Source organism: Delphinus delphis, chromosome 21, assembly GCF_949987515.2.
Source record: "Delphinus delphis chromosome 21, mDelDel1.2, whole genome shotgun sequence".
Lineage (NCBI taxonomy): Eukaryota > Metazoa > Chordata > Mammalia > Artiodactyla > Delphinidae > Delphinus > Delphinus delphis.
The window spans coordinates 29,991,769-30,008,042 of NC_082703.1; the positions used below are offsets into that span (position 1 = coordinate 29,991,769).

Genomic DNA, 16,274 nt, shown 5'->3' on the forward strand with positions numbered 1-16,274 from the left:
ACCGTGTTAGATTTCGGGGAAACAAGTGTGAGCAAAACAGTTTTCCCTTTTGTCATGGAGCTTATATTCTTGTGGAGAACCTGAATACTAATGACTTAAAAGATACATAGGCCAATGGGTGCAATGTAGGAAACAAGGGGCAGTGCTGTGACGAAGAGTAACGGCGGTGACCTACAGCCAGGGAAGCCAGGGGACGCCTTTCAGAGAAGATTAAGCAGAGCCCAGAAAAATGAGAGTGCCGGCCACGTGAGATGGGGCCAGGCACCGAAGAGGAGGCTCAGTGGCCTGGGGCAGTCCAGGATTCTGGTTTCCCAGGACTTGATGGAGGGCCGCTGTGCCTGAAGCCGGGCATGAGATGGTGCTGACGCAGGGGGCGTGACCGCTGTTATAGGGCCACGGATAGCGGCCGATGTCATGTGTCACCCAGATTCCCCTTCAGGACGGAAGCATTTCTTCTCCCAGCTGCTGGCGGTGCCGCCTGCTGACCGCCCTTGGCTGTCAGTCCTCTGGGGAATTGCCCATGATGCTCTCTACAAACCCGCCTGCGTGCTGGGCTCTGTCTTGGAGACTTCCTCTTGAAGGAGCAAACTGCAACGTGGCAACAAGTCCATGGGATTTAATTCCAAATTAAATGGAAGGTTATTGAAAGGCTTTACTAAAAGCAAGGAAGGGTGGTTTTAGCTGGTGTGTGCTGAATTCGGGAGAGTAGCAATAGAACCAGAGGGTGCGTGAGGAAGCCCAGGTGAGGCGGTGGCTGGAACTAGGGTAATGAAGTAAAAACTGAGAAAAGTGGATAAACGTAAGATACATTTTGACAGAACCTGGTGGTTAACTGGATAGTGCAAGAAAGGCGGGCATCAAAGAATAACATCAAAGTGACGGCACGACACAATTTTGAATGTGCAGCGGCAGAAGATTCAGGGCACCAGAATTCGACAGTGCTTTGTGAAGCTTGGATACAACTGCGTAAAAGGAAGTCCTGAGAAAAGACTCCAGTGCTAAACATCTTGTGAGGTAATAGTTGGGCTTCATTTTAGAAAACTGTCCCCAAAGAAATATGTAATCAGTATAAATTTGAAAACATGGCCACAGATGACTATGATTTCCATATTCTAGTACTATATATTACGTGGTGTTTGCCTAATAAATTATTGGCAATTGGTTGCTACCTGGCACTTTGTAACTAAGCTGAGCATAAATACTGTAAACTGAATGACAAAACAGTAAGAAAACGTGGTTCATTATGAGGTAACAGCATAGGCTCGGAAGTCCATAATGGCTTGAAATTCCAGAAGACAGGCTTGTAATGATAAGTCAAATGCCACTAAATGTCATTTTGAAATAGGTATTTGTTTAGTTTCGTGGCAAATTATGCTCATTCGGAGACGGAGGTTGTCTTTGCCAAGCATTTATTTAACACAGGTTCACTGCGGGGATTATAATAATTTCACAAGCCAATAATAGCATACAGGATAATGTCTCTTCACAAACCAGTAAAGAAATAACATACCCCCAATCAACGGTAGATAAATTCTGCTATTGTTCCAGACAAGGGGACTTGTACCTGTCTATGAAGTGGCTCTCAGGGGAGACAGGTTGACCAACCAGAGCTGATGGCCAGCAGCCACCACAGAAGTGAAAAGTCCCCTGTTGCTAGAGCTTGTAGCTCCGAATGACCGTAGTGGTGTTAGCGGGCAAGAAGACCTCCCCTCCCGGGGCCACTCCTGGTAGAAGAGTTGCCTTCACCTTGGCAGGAGCTAATGCCCCAAGGTCTTTGGAGAGCTGTTTAGATGAGCGAACGGCAGCCTTGCCCAGACTGAACACTGTCGGGCAGCCCTCACTCACTCCTGAGTATTTATAACCTAGATGTCCCCTTGTCACAGCTGCTTCTTCACCCATCCTTAATTTTTAATTAAATTTTTTTGGAATATAGTTGATTTACAATGTTGTGTTACTTCCTGCTGTACAGCAAAGTGAATCAGTTATACATACATATATATCCACTCTTTCTTAGATTCTTTCTCCATATAGGTCATTACAGAGTATTGAGTACAGTTCCCTGTGCTATACAGTACGTTCTTATTAGTTATCTATTTTATATATAGTAGCGTGTATATGTCAATCCCAAACTCCCAATTTACCCCTCCCCCCATAACCATACGTTTGTTTTCTACATCTGTGACTCTACTTCCGTTTTGTAAATAAGTTCCTTTGTACCATTTTTTTAGAGTCCACATATAAGCGATGTCATATGCTATTTGTCTTCCCCTGACTTACTTCACTCAATATAACAATCTCGAGGCCCACCCACAAGTCCACAGCACTGTCCCTCAGCTGCTGAGCTACTGAGTGGTCACTGGCAACCACAGATGTGGATGATGACGTCCTGACAGGCGATCTCACTTTTACAGCAAAACACTAACTTCATTCTTGAAAACCACTTCACTCGTAAAAACAACTTCATTTGGTCATTAACAAGCAGATTTGAAATCATATCAAATCACTGCAAAACAGCATTGCACAAGGTCAGCCTTTATGTAATGACTGGACTAAAAGAAAGTAGAAATTAAACAGCACAGAAGGGTCCTGGGAGCAGCTGCCTTATCTGACCTCAGACCTTCTACCATGATCTAGAAGGAACTGCTGCCACCAATGACCACCCAAACTACACTGCCTCTGCTGTGATTCTACAGGCTGCTTCGCTCACCCCCACAGTCAGACACCCGTGTCTGCAAACATGGATGTCAGTCCTCATTGCCTCCGATTCATCTAGGAGTCATCCAAAAAATTACCAAAGAATTGCGGATGCTTGACTTAGAATGTTCCTTATGAATAGGGATTATCTGAGAATCTGCACGAATATCTTCAGGAATGGATCAGCTGTTAGCCTGCTTTTTGGCAAAGTCAGAAGAAGCCTTTCTCTCGGTGGAACTATAATTGATTATTTGAGTTCACTGGAGAGGGCTGCCGCTTGAGAGATTTACTTATAGCGTCTCAGATCTAAACATTGGACTGAGGGTCTAATGAAATGCTTCTTTTATAATTCCACAGGGTCTTCAAATAATTTACTCCTAGGTGAATCGGGGGCAGTGAGGACGTGCGTGGGCACCACCCTCAGTAGGCAAGCTCAGGATGCTGGTGCTAGGGTTTTCTGTTCTCTTTGCTTCTAGAGTTCATCGCTCTGCAGAGGAATTTTCAGAAGTAGGCGGACTGGCATCGGTTGTTTGCTAGCACCTTCCAAAGCAGATTTTTGGAAACTATTTATTACAGTTTCTGGTAGGAGGCTCTGTTTGAATCCTTTTAATAGTAACAGCGACTCTGCCTGCTATTGTTCAACTTTTTTTATTTTTTAACAGACTCTCTTCTTTGTCACCAAACATTGTTGTTTTAGGCAGCAATAAAACAGATAATGAACACGTTTTCATTAAAGCAAGTCTTCTAAAGAGACAAAATCTCCCTGGCATAACAACAATCAGATATTAAAAAAAAACACAATGGGAACATTAAGCCAGTGTTTCATGACGCATAAAAGACTCCTCCTCTTTACCGTGGTTGGCTTAACCAAAGAATTATATTTTGTTTTAAACAGTCTAATATACTATTATGTTTAAGAATAAAAACACTACTAACATATATATATATATAAAAATATTGGATTTAGAGATTTTATATATATATATAATGCTATCATTTCAAATAACTTTGAAATAGATTACCTTATTAATTCTCATAATGCATTGACTGAACAAAAGCATTGTGTGGGTCGAATATATACTTCATATAAAAATGTCAATTTAGCCTGAGAAAACCAGTGGGAATAAAGCTTCAGTGATCTCCCTGATCGGCTTCCTTGCTCTCCGTTGCTATACTATGACTTTCATAGACCCCTTCTGTTCCCTCCTTCTTACCATCTATAACCACAAATACGGGCAGCATTCAAATCATTCTCCACGAAACTCTTAGGTTTTAAGAATCTCAGGAGTAAATACGGTGGGGTGCCACCTGACCACACATGCTGGTGGCGTTCATGAGCTTCAGTGCTTAGAAAGCTAGGGCCCTTGCAATGAGTCTGACTGGGAGAGAAGTCTGCAGGACACATCCTCAGAGCTTTGAATCAGTGGGTCCAGAAAGCTTTATCTAAACAAATATCTCGGATAATTCTTTTGCAGCCAATTGATGAGGCAACATTTGGGAACCACTGTTCCTGACTACCTTGGCTCTGATGCTTCACATTGTAAGGCATAAGAACATCTGGTCTAGCACTTGGAGTGGATCTGTAATATATCTGATGGAGAATTAATACAGCATTTAACTACATTATGAGTGCAGTTACCATTTAAAACCCAGAGGTGATGAATGAGATGAATACAGTTGATAATAAAATAGCAAGATTGCATGTATCATAATTGCATCAGCTGTACTTAAGTCACTAAAAATTAAACCCTTTTCCTTTTCTGAGTCAACAGATCATGACAAGAATCATGAGTGTTATCATTGTTTGTATTGAATTATTCTCTCAGATAATACTTAGTATGACTTGTGTCAAAGATACCGTTTTCTTCCCAATTAATTTTGTATATAATACTGCCCCAGTCCACCCTGGTCAATTGAAGCAACTACCTCATATTCCAAGTTTTTGTTTTCCTGTAGATAGTGTGAACAGCAGTTTCAAATTTTACATATGAGAATCACTGATTTTGGTGAAGAACGACTCATTAAAGTCTGTTTGGTACATGATCAACCCAATGGCTGAGAGCCTGGATCTATAGATTGACTTAGAGAGGAGGGCAGGAATGAAATAAAAAAGCTAAGTCTTAGGGACAGACAAGAACAAAAACAAATAATAAACATAAAAGTAGCAGATAACATTTATTGAGCACTATTATATCAATTTAGAATATATAGAAATATCTTATGTATTTCAGTATATCCTAAAATTATCAAAATATGAAACTCTACTCCAAGTATCTTTTCATGTAATATCTCATTTATTGCTCATGATACTCCTGTTATGAACTGAATTGGGTCTCCTCCCCAAATCATATGTTGAAGCTCTAACCCCGAATGCAACTAACTGTATTTGGAGATACGGCTTATAAGGAAGTAATAAAGGTTATGTGAGGTCATAAAGGTAGGGCCTTACTCCAGTAGGACTGGTGTCCTTCTAAGAAGAGCAAGGGACATGAGAGCTCTCTCTCTGCAGGCACATAGGGAAAAGGCCATGTGAGGACACAGCAAGAAGGTGGCTGTCTACAAGCCAGGAAGAGAGGCCTCCCCAGAAACAAACCCTGACTGACCATATGCTGATCTTGGACTTAAAGCCTCCAAAACTGTGAGAAAATAAATTTCTGTTGTTGAAGCCACCTAGTCTGTAGTATTTTGTTATGGCAGCCCTAGACTAATATAACCCCTATGAGGTAGTAGTGTTAATAGCTCCATTTTACAAAGGAAAGGTACAATAACCTGCCCACGGTCAGAAAGCGGACAGCAGAATAATTTTCAGCAGACTGGACGGCTATAAGATCAGTCAAAATAAGTTAGAAAATATGTGAAAAGAAGTACCATAAGCAAGAATATTTAAAACACAGAGATATGGTTTATAACAACATAGCAAGACTGCTTACACAGTAATTGAACTGCAGGATTAGAAATCCAGGCAGAGAGGAGTAATCTTGTAGAAATGTCAAGTGGCCCAGGAAAGGCAGAAATGGGCTTTTATCTGTTTTTTGCGGCTAGATGACCTTGGGAGCGATTCAGGAAAATTTTTCTAGCTTGACGCAGAAGAACAAACAAGGGAGTAGGCAGAAGATAAAGTGTGAGACAACTGTAAGATCCTTATAGCTGTACTAACACAAAATGAGCGAAAAGACTGCATCCCACTGTACTTAGAATAAAGTCCAAATTCTTTACCATCGGCTGTATTTGTAGCATAGTCTTAGAACTTATTATGAACCAAGACATTTTTGAAAATGAAATACTATCACAAATTTTCAAGTACAACAAGGTTAAACCAGAACAGTTCTGGGCAAATGCGGGTACAGCTTTGCAAAGCTTCTCTTATAATCAGAAAATCAAGCCCAATGAGTACATGTAATACATCAAGGCTATGTGGCTAGAAAACCCAACTTTAGAAAAAAGATTTACCAGGAATTATTTCATTAAGAATTAATGTAAATGATCAAGATATATTCTCAGATATCCATCATCTACATGTTTTATTCCAGCAACTCTCTCCCTAAACCTTTAAGTAAATTTTCAAACGTGTTACACACATAAGAAATAATTGTTACCTTAAAAACACTAATTCTAGGCTCAGTAGAAGAATTATAAGTTCACTGTAAGCCTCTGAACCAAAGAGAAGTACAAGTGTCATGTGGGTCCCTCTCTGTACCCATATCTACATTCAAAGCCTCAACGAAGATAGAAAGTGAAGAAATGTAGTTTGCAGATTGACTGACGTTTTGCTTTTTCTTTATATTTGTTTGAGAAAAGAAGGAAGGCACCTTTCACCACTTTTTTCCAGAGATCTTGGTGTCAAGAATCACTTGGTGTCAGGAATCACTTGGGATCTTTCCCAGGAAGGTTGTCACAAAAACTACCAGCTGCTAAATATGATAACTTATAGTGAAACGTGTCTTATACAAATCAGCAGCCTAAGGGCAGAAAGACACGCAAAGGGTTCACGTACAACCCAAATCCCGTACGCAGATCGTCACCCGAACCACAGCTGTCTCTGGGGCGCTGGGTCTTGCCTGCTGACATGGTTGCGTCAGTGCACGTGGCACGACCTTTTCTCAGTGTCTGTTAACGGATCTTATTCCAGGTCACGAGTTCTTTGCTTCCCCACCTGCTCCCACAATACCATCCACGTATGAACTGATTCACGCAATATGACTCACGATTAAACCACAGAAGCGGAATTTGTGCTTCACGAATTCCAGTTTTAGTAGTGTGTTCACATCCCTTGAATGGTACTTTTTACTTCCTTCCAACAGAAGGATTCATAGAAATGTAATAGTGCAAAAAATCTGAACATACTCCAGCACCCAGAAGCTGAAATCTAATAAGTTCTCTTGAAACAGTTTTTTTTTCTCAGAATGGACCTTGCAAAGTAAGGATGTAAAGAATTCAAATATTTCCTTATTCCTTTTCTGTAAGTTACTAAGACAGAATAATAGAGTTCTACATGGATTTTTAACTTTTTAAGGTATTCTCAGTAGCTAAAAAAAAAAAAAAATCTCAGAAAAAAATAGCAGTTTTAGGTATTACCCTGAGTTTTCTAACCTTCTCTGTTACATATATATATATTGATTCTAAATTCTTTTCAGCTTTACACACATAAATAAGGAGCATGAAGGTGCTTTGCGTTCACACAAAGAATGATGAACTTGGCTGGAATTATGGATTTTGCCTAATTCACTCCTCTTGCAGGGCGATCAGATGAGCTGATGAGGCCGCTGCATCGCTCAGTGATTAAGAAGCAGCAGCGAAAGCGTCTCCATCCAATGCCATGGACACGAGAGGAGGCAAAAGACTGTGAAAACCAGGACTGAGCAGGTAATTCAAGGTCAAGCACGCCGGCAGATGTGCTCGCGTGAGTTGGCACGACAAGCAGGGCCCAAGCAGGCACTGGGAGCAGAGTGGCAAAGGCAGGGAACCTGAAGGCCAGGCGGGGTAAGTGCCCGGCGCGGTAGGTCAGAGCGTGTGGGCAGCACGGGCCGGAACACAAGACCGAGTGCACGTGCAGGACTTAGGGTAAAACACGGACAAGGACAGCAGCTCCCCTTACAAAACAGACTGGGGCTGTTTCCATATGTCTTGGTAGAAATCCTTTAGGACTTTCTAAATGTGAAGATTCATGACACGGGAGATAGTCCTTGTGTCGGGGTCCCCTCAGTTTTGGTGGTTCTCTAGAAGGACACGCAGGACTCACTATACAGTCATGCTCACAGCCAAGGTTTACGACACTGAAAGGATTACAAAACACAATCAGCCGAGGGCAACTGTGCACGGGAAGCCGTCTGCGGGAACCAGGCCCAGACGTCCAGGACCCCCCCGCCCCGTGGAGTCACACAGGATGTGCTCAATTCCTCCAGCTGGGGACCGTGACCACATGTGCAGTGCTGTCCACCAGGGAGGCGTTCGACTCAGTGCCCAGGGTTTCTACACGGGAATCGTCATGAAGTCACCCTCTGCCTAGCACGTACCAATACTCCAGACTCTCAGAAGGAGAGCAGGTGTGGCACGAACCACATTGGTTCTACCCACAGTCTAGGGACAGTAAGCCGCTTTTATCATTTAGGGGAAGTTTTATACCAGTTCAGGGAACCGTTTACCAGCCGAGTCCCCAGATGCCAGCCAACGGCCAACCCTGCAAGCAGGCACTTCTAAGCACAGCAGTCTCAGGCCTAATGGGTTAACCCTTCGACACAGTTCCCGTAACTATTTTCCCGTTTATATCCATCCCAGATGCAGCGGGCTTTGTTTGCCAGTGGGTATCTAAAAACTTTTCTATACTAAAGAGAACGCAAAGGAGCAAGAAGTAATAAACCTCACCAGGCATGGTCTGAATGTCTGGATCTTACTTTAGAGCTTTGGTGGTCGGCACTCATTATAGCAGGGTCCTGGGCCAAGTCCATACTAGGACCTGATGCCCCAAAGCTGGCCTGAGGCTGACAGTCCTTTCTCAGGCCCCTTTTCCTCAGCTGGGACGAGCTTCCTTGGGATGTGTGCGCAGTGACTGCAGTGATACAGATTAGAAGCTGGATTTTCCAGTAGCCAGATGTCTAGCATGTTAGAGATACAGTTGGAACGGTGGGTTTCTGGGTGAGTCTGAGGGGCAGGAAGAGAGAAGAGCTGCCCAGGCTCTCCAACTAAGAGAACGCCTCAGCTTCACTAGCAGCTTCTCACTTTCCTGCAAGGACAGTTGTCTAGATGCTACGAGCAGAGAAGGTGGATAGTAATTGCCTATTCTATCCAAAGAATCCCAATAACTTCCGGATGTCTTTGATTGTCTAGAGAATACGGAAGGACTTCTTGCTTTTCATTTTCCTTGGGAGGGTGACATTTAGCTCCACGGAAACCAAGGGTCTCTGGGATAATTTCCAATTAGCCACCATGCCCCGACCGAGGAGGCGTCATAAACCATGCTGGCCTGTGCACGAGGGGTAGGCAGCTGTGAACCCACGCGCTAACCTCTCAGGCAGGCTAACAGCGCACACAGGTGGGCCAAAGACAGCGGACCGAAAGGCTAGGTTCAAAAAGCCAGCCTGAGAAAGGAGGGCCCGAGACAGGAACGAAGACCCAGAGTGCAAAGCCAAGATGCAAAGAGTGACAACAATGGAAGGACAAAAGTATGGATGAGTGGCTGCTTGGAGGAATGTTCTAGAGGCTGATGATGAACCTTATAAAAGCCCCACAGCCTCCTGAGTGGAAACATTTGCTTCTTTGCTTCATTCCAAGGGCCCTGGGCTGAACGGGTAATTTTCATGTAAGTAACAAGGAAAATAAAGGTACATACTCTAACAAAAATTGAAACATATTCTTAAATTTCCTTAGTGCCATAGGAGTCATGCTTGGAAAAACTTTAACAGACACAAAATGACCTGAAAGCAACAAGTTTTGTTTTGTTTTGTTTAAATTACATAGTTCTTTGTCCCCTCAAATTCCCAGTAAGTGGTTTTCCTTCTGCTTAAGCTTTTTGTTTTTCTGGTTTTCTCTCTTTAAAGAAATGCATAGGAATAGAACTAGAATTATAAGACTGGCATGGTCTATTTAATAGTCATTAACTAAACAAATATCTTGAAAAAAATAGTTTTGAAGCTATCTGTTTGGTTAAATACACGTATGATAATATGTACTCCAAGAGGCTCTAGATAGGATATAAAAGAAGTCATAGATCCATGCAATCAAACCTAGGAGGTAAGGGTGACATAGACGATATAACCATAAAAATTTATTATAACATAAAATTAAGTTATAAATTCTGGTTAATGTAAAGAAGTTTCTGAAAAAGTTCAAAGCAGTGAAATCCAGGTAAGTAGAACTTGTCAAGGAATATTTGAAAGAGGCAGGGAAGCCTGAGTTGGAACCTAAAAGATGGGAAGAAAGTGGAGGGGGAGAATAGAAGGGGCGAGCGTTCTAAGTGAAGGGAACGAGAGTTAAGGCACAAGGAGTCTGACAGATCAAGGCACTGGGGGCTAGGGGAGAACGTGAGTGTTGCAGAGACAAATTTGGCAACGTGGGCTGGACTTAGAGCTCTGAGGTCTTGAAAATCAGGCAAGAAAAATCAAGGAAGTGGCAGAGACAGCATTTCACAGCAGAAAGGGGGCTGACAATTTTGGAGAGGCAATTCACAGAGAATACTAATGAGCGATAAACATATTTCATCTGTAACCTTACATTCAGAAATGCAAACTGGCAATCAGCTCAGCATAAAAAACAAAAGCTCCATGGTTGTTAACCGTGCCTGGGAGGGTAAATGGGCACCACCTTTTGAAGGCTGTTTGTCATTTATCGCAATTTGAAACACATACAACTTGTGGATCCACGCACTGGGAGAGAAGTCTTTGAACCTCTGCGTTCACGCATGTTTTGCTGGGTACGCCAACCATGCAAAGCCCTGACTTCTCTTTACTCAGGCCATCTCTCGAGTTGTATTTGCAGCGGGCAACCTTGAGGGAGGAGGTGATGTCTCCCTGCTTACTGCTTGCAATAAAAGGGTACGTTCCTCAAGCTTAACATTCCTCAGCAAAAATGCAGATGATGTGGGCACAGCTGACATCCGGGCCCTCTGGGTCACCCCCGAGGGACTCGGAGGCCAAGAAGAACCAATTCAAACGTGATGCTCGGGTTGCTTGCTCTGCCACCAGTAACAAAGTCCTTAGTCTCTGACCCACGAGTCTCACATCTCCTGACTTCACCCGTGAAACAGTCCTCCATGAAACTGCATCCATGAAATGCCAGTGAATTGGTGCCAGGACTGGAATTTGGGCTGAATGACTTGATATGGATACTTCCCAGAGTCCTTGGAAATACTCTCAATGTAGTAAAAACCTAGAGGCTATGGATGAAATTGGAGGGAAATTCACAGATGCATCTGCTCCTTCCCTCCATTTGCACTGCCATCGCCTTGATTCACAGGCTCATCATCTCATGTCTGAACTACTGCGATAATCTCTCACCTGGTCTACATGCTGGCAGTCTCATTCTTCCCTAAGAAATTACTTATCTACCTAGAGACCCCATGGCCTTTATATTCAAATGAACTAAAATTCCCAAAGGTTCCAACTGTCTCCTGGGTGATGTTCAAACTTATCACCCTGGCATTCAAGCCTTCTACAATTTGTCCTCAGCCTTCATATCCAAGTTAGCTTTCACTTGATACCATTTTACCAATTTATACTTTAAATACTTGTTATTTGCATATGACATGTATATCTTTTCTGTGAAAATTCTTCAAAAATATAGTTTATGGATTCAGGGCACCTCAATTCAACTAGAATTTTCTGAGCATCTACTAGGTACAAGGTTCTGTCCTGGACATTGAAAGGGATAGAAAAATGTATGACTCTCCATGATGGACAGTATAATTTATAGTCCCTTTATGAAAAATAGTTCTAACGGGAGTCCTCAGTGGGTCAGACCTATAACACACTCCACCGCAGCAACTTCCTTGGGTAGCCTGGCGCTTCTGGGGCACTTTGCACATCCCGAACAATAGCATATGTGATTACAATGCTGTCTCTTTAGGCTTATCTGCTTCTTGAACAGCCTAACTGTCCATGTGCAAACAGCTTTATTTAAAGTATTCCCTAAGACACTCCTCTTCCTTCTTCTTGGCTCAGTGTTACAGAAGAATAATTATTTGCAAATAAGAAGATGGAGACTTTACCTTTACCCTGTGGTTCTTCCTACTCTTGGAAAATGTAACTAAGCATGTCTTCCCCAGTCGACCACTCCCTATTTATTCAAGTGCTGACAAAGCACTCCAGCTGTTCCTCTCATAACTGCCATCAGGTTCTCAGTAGAAATTATCAAAGAGGAGAAGACATTTAGTCAAAAAGTGCTAAACCTTAACTGAGGTCTACAGTATTATTTTAGATAAATAACAGCGTCAATTTCCTCCCATGCAATCTTGGCATTTGACAAGCTAGAACTCCGATCGAAAAGCATTAAGAGGAAAAGAAGAATACTTTATGATGCTAAAGACACCATTCATAGTGAAGACATACTATTACTTAACAAATTGTATAAAGCAGAAAGTATAAAGATGAGAGGAAAAACAGACAAAAACACAATAATTTGGAGACTTTAACACATCTCTCTCAATCCAAGAAAACAAAGATAACAAAACGTTAATAAGGAAATAAAAGACACAGATAACATAATCAATAAGATAGATCTCATAGATCTGTATCAAGCTCTGTGTACCATTAGCAGAAAATACATACCCTTTTCCAGTGCACATCGAATATTCACAAAAGTGACATTTTAGGCCACAAAGAAGACCTCAGTAATCCAAAGAGTAGAAACAACATTCTCTGTCTACATGAAATAAAATCAGACATCAATTTAAAACCATCAAAAGGAAAAAGGTCCCTCCTCCTGGAAATGTAGCTCGTGTGCGCATGCACACACACGCGCGCACACACACACACAATTAAGCTACCCCTCAGAAGAGAAATACAAAATTTAAACACAACTGATCAAAAATTTTAGGATACAGCTGAAGTGGTTATCGTAACAATAAAAATGAAAATATGTCAATTAAATGTCTAATCCTTAAAGCTAGAAAACCAAGGAAAAGTGGAATGGAAATAGTTGATAATGTTAAAAACAAAAGTTAATGAATAAGAAAACAAAGAACTGTAGACTTAATTAGGAAATGTAAAAGATAGTTCTTTGAAAAAATTCAACAAAGAAAAAATACTAATTAAAATAATTAAAAAGAGAGAAAGCACACATATAGGTAATTACAATGAACAATCAATAACCATCAAAAAAGAAGAGTAGGGCTTCCCTGGTGGCGCAGTGGTTGAGAGTCCGCCTGCCGATGCAGGGGACGTGGGTTCGTGCCCCGGTCCGGGAAGATCCCACATGCCGCGGAGCGGCTGGGCCCGTGAGCCATGGCCGCTGAGCCTGCGCGTCCGGAGCCTGTGCTCCGCGATGGGAGAGGCCGCAACAGTGAGAGCCCGCGTACCGCAAAAAAAAAAAAAAAAAAAAAAAAAAAAGAAGAGTAGCATCTCAAGGTAATTTCTACCCAATTTTTAAAGAACAGATAAATCCAAGTGCCACTTGAATATCCTAGTGCATAGAAAAACAAGGAAAACTTACAAATTCATATTCTGAGTATAATATTATGACCAAAAAAGAAAAACATGAATCAATTTCACTTATGGATATTTATGGCAAAAACTTAAAAGAACAATTAGAAAAGAAAGCCCAAGATCATATTAAAAATTAATTCATCATGGGCTTCCCCGGTGGTGCAGTGGTTGAGAGTCCACCTGCCGATGCAGGGGACACGGGTTCGTGCCACGGTCCGGGAAGATCCCACATGCCGCGGAACGGCTGGGCCCGTGAGCCATGGCCGCTGAGCCTGCGTGTCCAGAGCCTGTGCTCCACAACAGGAGAGGCCACAACAGTGAGAGGCCCCCGTACCGCAAAAAAAAAAAAAAATTAATTCATCATGACCAAGTGGAGTTTATTCCAGGAATATGCAATGGTTCAATATTAGGAAATCTGTTCATATAATCCATCATATTAATAGAGTGTCTTAGTTTGTTCTGGCTGCTATAACAAATTACCATAGACTGGGTGGCTTATAAATAACAGAAGTTCATTTCTCACAGTTCTGGAGGGTCAGAAGTCCAAGATCGTGGTGCCGGTGGATTCAGTGTCTGGTGAGAGCCGGCTTCCTGGTTCATAGACTGGCAGTCTTCTCATTGAGTCCCCACATGAAGGAAGGGGTAAGGGACCTCTCTGGGGTCTCTTTTAGAAGGGCACTCATCCTATTCATGAGGGCTCCACCCTCATGACCTGATCACCTACTGGAAGTCCCATCTCTTAATACCATCACACTGGGAGTTAGGATTTCAACATATGAATTTGGGGGGTGGGGTCACAAACATTCAGTCTATGGCATAGAGTTAGGGAGAAAAATTATGCGATCACATCCAAAGATACAGAAAACACATGTGAAAATAATTCAACACTCATTCATGTTAAAGAACACTTCTCAATAAAAAAGGAATTAATGGATATTTCCTAGATATCAATATGATACACACACACACACACACACACACCACTTACATCACAAAGCCACTATCTTACTTGCTGGAGAAATGAAAGGATGCCAATTATCTCCATTATTGAGGATTTTGTTAGAAATATTAGCTACTGTGATGGACAAGAGAATGCAATTAGAAATTTAAAAACTGGAAAGGAAAAGGTAAAGTGTTCTCTAATGTACATGGTATGATTAAGTATCTAGACAATCCAAAGAAACAATGGGAGAATTACAACAGAATAAGAGAATTCCCCACCCCATCCCTATTCTGCTCCTATCGTGGACTTGCATGTGTTTTTGGAACTTCCAGTCACTCAAGTTCAAGCCATGATGTCATAATAATAATATTAATTTCACTTGTGCTTTCGCAATCTCCTTTCCACCATATTTTGCATACACCCCTATCTAAGCAATTGCTAAATCATAGATTTTTGACTCTGAAATGTCCCTATCGTTCTTTTTTTTGTCCCTTTGTGGTCAACATCAGACACTTACTCTCTACATGTAACTTATAAATGGCTGTCTGTTCAGTGATGCCACTCTTGTTTAACATGTAACTTCTTGTGATATAAGATCCTAACTCCTTGGCCAGGTTTTCTACAAAAGGCCCTTAATATACCTTTCCAGACTCTTTTCCACCTAATGCTTTATACATATATTGTTCAGCTGGACCACTCTGCTGGGTATCTCTTACATAAACCCATACTTGCAGTCCCGTATCTTTTAGAATACTCTCTTTGGACATCAACACCTGTAACAACAAGCATCCCTTCTCTAAGTCATCCTATAATAAGAATACCTAATTGTTTTGTTTATGCACTGTGCTAAGTATTCAATAAATCGTTGCTTTATTGAATAACCTCTGGCTGCCTGGAAGATAAAAATTTAGGGTTTTAACTCAACTAAGGATCTCTCCTTAGTTTATAGTTTATCCATTTTTCATTACTTGGCTTTGCTCCAGTTTAGCAGGGACTTTGCCTTATTAGTCCTGTACTCTCAAAGCCTAGAACTCTACCTAGAACAGTAGGCACTTAGTAATAATTCTAACTGCATGGCTGTATGAAAACTGAGTGATTAATGAATAATGCAAAGAAGCAAGGGCTCAACGATAGACAACGTAAGTCAGCATCAGGATCATACCATCACTTTCTGGTTTGCAGGTATCTCAGGTGTTCGTAAACTCTTCTGGCTTACGGACAGAGAATTTAAAAAAAAAATAATTTCAGCGGATTACTGGGCCCTCTGAATCCCATTTTTATAAGTACGAAAAAGCCTCGTTGCAAAAGGAACAAAGGTGTTGGCAGACGGTATATTTAAGCTCAGGGATTGGCACTGTATGAACCCTACGGCCCCTAAGGGCCATTATGTATTGAGGGCTTCCTAATGTTAAATTGTAAGTTTATGTATTTTATAGTACATATCTTCTTTATATATGATACATATTAAATATTTTATGTAAATAAAACTTAAATTATACTTCGTGAGACATAGCGATTCCACAGCCACCACCGCCTTTGATCCTAAGGACCTAGTGAGGTCATCCTTTCAGCTCCCCAATACACCTTGTTAAATGGACTATTTAAACTGGGTAGCAGCATCCTTATCGGCTAACACAGCGTTAGCGGCCGCTGTAAGGCAAAGCATTAATAGGAACTGGTCTAAGGTTGGGCGTGGAAAGTAAAGTAAAGGCTCCCACGCCCTCCGAAAAAGCCGAAGTTCTAACTTTGACCAGGTTTGACAAAGGGGAAGACTCGGCGCTTTCTAAAGCTCTGTTTCCAAACGCGACACGTCAGGACACAAACCAAACTACCTGGCCCCGCTGCCGGTTTAAAGTGCAAATCGACGGAACCTAAGCACCCAGAAAGCCGCAGCGCCAGAGCACCTGCCGTAAGGGCGGGGAAAGGATGGTGGGCGAGCCGCGGGCCGAACGACGGGAAGCCAGCGCCCAGGAGGCGGGCCTTCCGCGGCGAAGCCCCGCCCC

At 42.1% G+C, this 16,274-nt stretch overlaps 1 protein-coding gene across 1 annotated transcript in view; it reads right to left on the reverse strand.

Moving 5' to 3' along the window:
* ASB5 (ankyrin repeat and SOCS box containing 5) overlaps positions 1-16,171 on the reverse strand; it is an 83,768-nt gene extending 67,597 nt beyond the window's left edge. Inside the window, exon 1 of the mRNA XM_060001348.1 lies at positions 16,104-16,171. The gene's annotated coding sequence lies outside the window, so the exon portion shown is untranslated. The remainder of the gene's footprint in view (positions 1-16,103) is intronic.
* Between the last annotated feature and the right edge of the window lie 103 nt (positions 16,172-16,274).